The sequence below is a fragment of the Ixodes scapularis genome, unplaced genomic scaffold, assembly GCF_016920785.2.
Source record: "Ixodes scapularis isolate PalLabHiFi unplaced genomic scaffold, ASM1692078v2 PGA_scaffold2__306_contigs__length_199485367, whole genome shotgun sequence".
Classification (NCBI taxonomy): domain Eukaryota; kingdom Metazoa; phylum Arthropoda; class Arachnida; order Ixodida; family Ixodidae; genus Ixodes; species Ixodes scapularis.
The window spans coordinates 62,877,430-62,883,429 of NW_024609857.1; the positions used below are offsets into that span (position 1 = coordinate 62,877,430).

The window sequence follows — 6,000 nt, forward strand, 5'->3', positions numbered from 1 at the left end:
AGCTTGGCCGGAGAAGTGAAAGGGCCTTCCCCTTATCTAGATGGCTCTGCAATTGCGCGCTGCAGCGCGATCCCTTCGGAAACGCCGACGGCTCAACGTCGCGGCTTGAATGCGCCTATGGCATACCTTCGTAATCTATCTGCTAAGCTGTTGTCAGTTGCCAACGCCCTTTTTTAAGTGCAGAGGTCTGTTGCATGATGTAAGATGAAAATCCAGTTTGCAAACATTTTTCTTGTCGTGCGCTAGAAGTTCCTTCACAGACCACAGATGGACAACCTGTGATGGCAAGTTGAACTTATCAACAGTATCTTGAGGAAGGATTACCTGCTGGGATCAACACAGGTGGTTCTTCAGATTTTTGATGATGTGCGGAACATCGGCAAGAAAAAACGTCCTTTTCGACGGATCATCTGGATGGGGCGAGCTGCAGGAAACCTTGCAGTATCTGCCAGCAATGATGCCAAATTCATTCCACATAGCCCGGTTGCCCGATTCTGTCACTTGTCACAGCAACAATTTCAAATCCAATGGCTGTGCATCGTCGAATGATATTCCTGACGACACCTGCGCAATCAGGACCACCAAATGAAGGTCCTGTAAAGTGGTAGGCTACTACTTGTTTCCATCGTGTAGACACTCCTTCAATCATAAAGACCAAGCAGTGGGTTGCTAATGTAGGAGCAGGTTTCTGAGCAGATACCTGAGCAGGTCCCTGGGCAGGTCCCTGAGCAGGTCCCTGAGCAGATCCCTGAGCAGATCCCTGAGCAGATCCCTGAGCAGATCCCTGAGCAGATGCCTGAGCAGATCCCTGAGCAGAGCCGTGAGTGGATGCCTGAGCGGATGCCTGAGCGGATGCCTGAGCAGATCCCTCAGCAGATGTAGGTTCGCTTCCTCCCAACGTTGTGAAGCCGCAGGAACTCTGTGTGCTGGGGTCATACTCAACTTTATCGTGAAGCTGCATTTCGTCAAGCATCAGCACTCATTTCTTTTCTTGTGCATGGAAGTTAGCAATTTTAACCTTCTTGTGGTCGAAAACCTCGCCCAGGACTCCAGGTTTGAACTTTATCCCTTGAATGTGGCTTCGCAGGGTGCGCTCAGCTGGCAGAGGTTGCCATTGTGCACGTAAGGTACCCAGTTGATCCACCTGTAAAATATAGCTGCAGTCCCTTTTTTTATTGTAGCGGGTGACCACGCACTTCCACGGTTAGACTTCCCGCCAAGAGCACGAATTTGATATTTTGTGAACACAGTGTGGAGTCCATCAGCGACATTCTTTGTTTCTTGGGGAAGTGCATTATTTGTTTCTGCAAACGGCTGACTTTTTGCCTGATCTGGGTCACATCATTCTGTTGCTGGGCCAACTTCTGCTGCAGTTCAACCAACTCTTGCAACCCCAGTAGTACAAACGTGCGGGCCAGCTCTGTGGCGGCGTCGGCGTTTTCCGACGTTTTCAGGTGCAACCGGAACTGGGCCGGAACCGTTTTGCAACATCAATCGGCTACGGGCCCTGTGCGGAGTTCTGCGGCTGTGCCGGAAAACACCGTAGCTGGACCGGAGCCTTCCCAATGGCACAACCGTGCAGGCCGGCTCTGGGACGGCCTAGCCCTTTTTCGGCCTTTTCAGGGGCAGCCGGCACCGGGCCGGAGCCGTTTTGCAACACCGAAGGGTTACGGGCCGCGCTGGACTGTCCGCACGTTTCGCTACGAGGACCCGTTACGAAAACCAAAGAAGGGAGACCGATATCGGTCTCTCTCTCCGGTTTCCGTAGCGGGTTATTTTAGCGAAACGTGCCGGCGTGAGGTATTTTCGCTGACCTGCATCCCTCTGTGGTAGGATCTAAAGAAAAACATTAAGCGCTGAAACTTTGACTAAACATTTTGTTCTTTAGTGACTAGCTTATCACATGAAGAGTCGTACCAAAAAATAACTCATTTAGTTTCCCTTCTTGAGGCTCAACATGTTTTAACATATCCAGTTACGTAACTTCCAGGCTACAGCATAGTTCTTTCTTTTTACATTCCTTCGGTCGGTGTGTCAGTTCCACGAAGTGCTCTGTTTTCCATTGTAGCTCTCATCACCTTTCGACATTTCTCCAGGCCGCCTTCTCTGTCGGATGCTCCTGACAAAATGTTTCCAATACGTTGTGCGATCCGTGTGCCGTCAGTGGAAGGAAAGCGTTTAAGCAGTACATCTGAAACACAAAGATACAGCGTTTACACCGCAGTTGTGATATACCAAGTCATTATGAGCATACAGTCTCTAGCCACATAACAGTCCCATTTGACAAGGTAGTCTCAGGCGGCGGTGTTGGAGAATGAACCTTTGTTGCAATCTCCCTCAAATTAAAGTGCATATGGTGTGGGCCCAACGCCACTGAAGAAACTGCCTTGTCGGAAGTTCTTTTTTCATATCGCGTTAGGCTGTGCCTTACAGTTGTACATATATATAACAGCAGGATGATTTCTATATGTTGCTACTATAGTGAATACTGCTTGATTAATGAGTCTGTGCGAAATAAAAAAAAAAAACAAAAAAAAAACGCGTGTGACGTGGACACAACCTTTCCATTATCTACAAACTACTCTGCTGTCTCAGTGAAAGAACAATGTTTTTTTTTCTGCTTGCTGTTCTTATCTTTTCATACAAATAATTATTAATATAATCAGAAGAACTTCACGTCAAGCACAATGAATGAACTTCGGAGTAGGACTGGTTTGGTTACCATGATGATGGATGACGATAAGAACACGCACGGCTGATGCGCTTCTTTATTGCGCTGAATGAAAATGCAGCCTTCCACTAAGAAAAACTATCTGAATTTTTCTGAAATACCATCATGATTTGAGTCTTACTCATGCCGATCAAATTTGTAATTAATTCGAGATATGAGAGAAAACTGGTTTGACCTCGCATGCATCCATAGAGAGCCAGAGATTCAAAGCACTTTTTGGTGCTCGTACCTTTGAGAGTTTACAGTAACATCACCTCATTTGAGATGAGTCATTTTGTCATTATGACTACAGCATCTTTGAACGTCTCGCTTCCAAGACGTTCAAGGTAGGAGACCTGCAAGTTGAACCAGAACTGATAACAAAAAAAATCCCGGGACAAAGTATTCTACGAACGCGATCCATCTCAAAAGAGAGTTTGTGGTCCACGCGTTGGCTACAGGAAATAATTTCAACGTTACGGCCGCAACAACGGAGGCGAAGGGAGATAGGTGGGGCGCACTCAAGCTATTTGAGTCATTCATTCGCGGGGATGCGTCAGAGTGCAACAAGAACCGTGGCCTCCTCCTGAAAGTATACATGGACATCCCCGATAGGTAGGGCTGCGTTGACCGAAACTTTCTCATTTTTCTGTATGCGCTGATGATGCCTTCCGGGTATGGGAAGCGAAATATTTATTGAAGTTGTTATTTCTGTTAGGTGAAATTGGTGTCCTTATTTTAATGAAAGCACATTAATATGAAGAGAAATAAGCGATAGGCGAAATAATCTTTTGAAACCCTTCTGCTGCGGTGCCGAGCTCCCGACTGAGCCCCCCTCCAGAGGAGCGAGCCTTAAGTAGGCCCGGCCCCCTGGCGGCGGATCCCTCTCGACCGTGTGAGGGCGTGGATGATAGCCGCATTGTCACAAAACACCAAGGTTCTCGGGGGGGGGGGGGGGGGGGGGGGGAGCAGATGAGAGCCAGGAGCACAGCCCATAGTTCCCTCTTGTAGCTGCCTGGCGGTGAAGGTGAAATCACCGCGATGTTTCCCCGTGGTCCGCAGATTCCAAGTCCTGATAGGCTGGCGTCGGCGAAGACACAATGTTGAACCGTTGGTGGTACAAAGGGCACTGATGCCGGTAGCATGGTTAAAATAAAAGAAAACAGTTCGACCCATTGGGTTGGTGGGGGAAGTCCGGTAGACGCCACTTGGTGAAGGGGTCGAATTGCATGAAAGTGGCCTTGGAACATGGAAAAATAAAAGGACCAAAGTCCGGCCAGTCTCTGGTAGGTCGCGATTGGTCTTGGTGCTCTGAGTAGGTCCAAGGTGGCTAAGAGGTCTCTGTACCTCGACGGAGTGTGACCAATGGTCTGGGTTGTGCCGTCAAGCAAGAAACCAAGGAAGCGTACTCGTTGGGTGGGGGTAAATTCAGAGTCTTCAGGGTTAATGCGAAAGCCGCAGCTCAAAAGATCTTGGATGAACTGGGCAGTGACTTGTTCGAGGTAAGTAGGGTCACTATGCGCGAATAACAAGTTATCCACATGGGACCAGGCCCAAAGTCCTCTAGCCCTTGCTTCTCTGGTGAGTGCTGTGGCGAGATGCTGCATGAGGAAGGGGGCTATACGGAGGCCGAAGGGCAACACCTTGTAATGGTAGTAGACTCCGTCGAGTCGGAAACAGGTGATGGGCCGGGTGCATTTGTGGAGCTTGAAGTGATAAAAAGCGTCCTTGAGATCCACTTTGGTGAAGTAAGGCCTCGGGGGCAGAGGGCACAAGGTTAACACTTTAGGGAGGGGTGGAAGGCAAAATGGTGGGGCTGGCAGGTGCGGAGTTAGATGAGAGCAGTCCAGAACAAATCTAGAGAGCCTGGCCGACTTGGGTACCACTTGAATGGGGGATAGAAAAGGTCCTCTAGTGGTTCTCTCGATGATTCCCGCCTTCTCCATAGACACCACGGCATCTCGGAGCACGGGTAGTTGGGTGGTAGGTGGGTTACGGGCGTTGAACACCGAGGGCCGGCGAGCTCGAATGGTTATATAGCTGAGGGGTCGTAAGGGGGGTGGTAACCAAACATGGTACTCACACGCGGGGTCGTCACTCCCGGGGCCATCACATCCTGCAGAGCTCGCTGGTGGTGAGCGATCCCATTGTTGGGTTTTGACGTTCCCAACGAGCTCGCCCACCAGGGGGATCCTCAGGCTTTTTAGGCCTAAGGCTCCCAACCGGATGGTCTCCGCACACGAACCTGTTGAGGCCTGAATCTGGTCTCGTGAGTTTGTACTGAGGAGAATGAGTGAATGATCATTATCCCCCCCCCCCCCCCTTCATGGTAGATTACTTTGCTGAAGAGTTTTGTTTAACTAAAACCTTAGAATAATTAACTCCTTTCTTCCCTTTTTCTTTTTCCCTTTTTTTTCGTCGGATTTGATAGATAAGTCGAGTGTTGGAATCTTAGTGTAAGTGGTTTGATACAAAGCCGCTTACTATTCCTGCAAAGTTTTTTTTTTTTTTTTCACTGTCGCTTCTTCCCTCTTTCTTTCTTTACTTCCCCCCACCCCTTTTTTTGTAGGGGTAACGGTTTGGACATTATCTTTGTTTCTTTTTTGTGTTGCTTGTCTCTTGTTACTTTTCCTCCTTTGATGTTCAACCCTTTCATTGTTACAGCAGTCCATCATTGTTGGCTTCTCCGTTGTTGGAGACAGCTTGTGAAATGGTCGACGGCCTTATTTATTTTTTTTATTTTTTTTCCTATCATTGCTCTGTGAGGCACCCTGGCTGGATTGGCCAGGGGGGCAGCTGACCCATCCCAGGGCTAGGCCTGGCTCCGAGGAGAGGTGGTAAGCCTCTCCCCGCCCTCTAAACTTCACCATAGCTTTTTTTTTTTTTTTTTTTTGGGGGGGGGGGGGTGTTGAGGGGGGCCCTGGCCCTCCCCACCCCTAACAGTCGTTTTGGCCGGACCTTTGTGCCTTTGTGTGGCTTGGTGTTTGCCATTCTGCTGTCATTGTTGGGTAGGGTTGAAAGTGCAGTTTCAATCTGCTTTTACAGGGTTTTCGTCTATTGTCGAGTCTTCGTTGTTCTTTTTTTTTTTTTGTTCCAAAACTCGTTTCAGAGTTTTTCCTCTCATGCTGTTGCTTGTATTGTCCAATCTGCATTCTTAATTCCCCTTATTTTCCTCTTCTTTTTTCTTTTGAAGAAGAAGCGTCAGTGGGAGCTCTACTTCGTGGGGTTAGACCTGTTGTATACTGGCTCCCACCTTAGCTACCATTTCTGTTAAGATTCTTACGATTTTT

At 48.5% G+C, this 6,000-nt stretch overlaps 1 protein-coding gene across 1 annotated transcript in view; it reads left to right on the top strand.

Moving 5' to 3' along the window:
• The window catches only part of LOC120835975, a 387,414-nt gene that overhangs the window by 26,571 nt on the left and 354,843 nt on the right, over window positions 1–6,000 (top strand). The window lies entirely within an intron of this gene.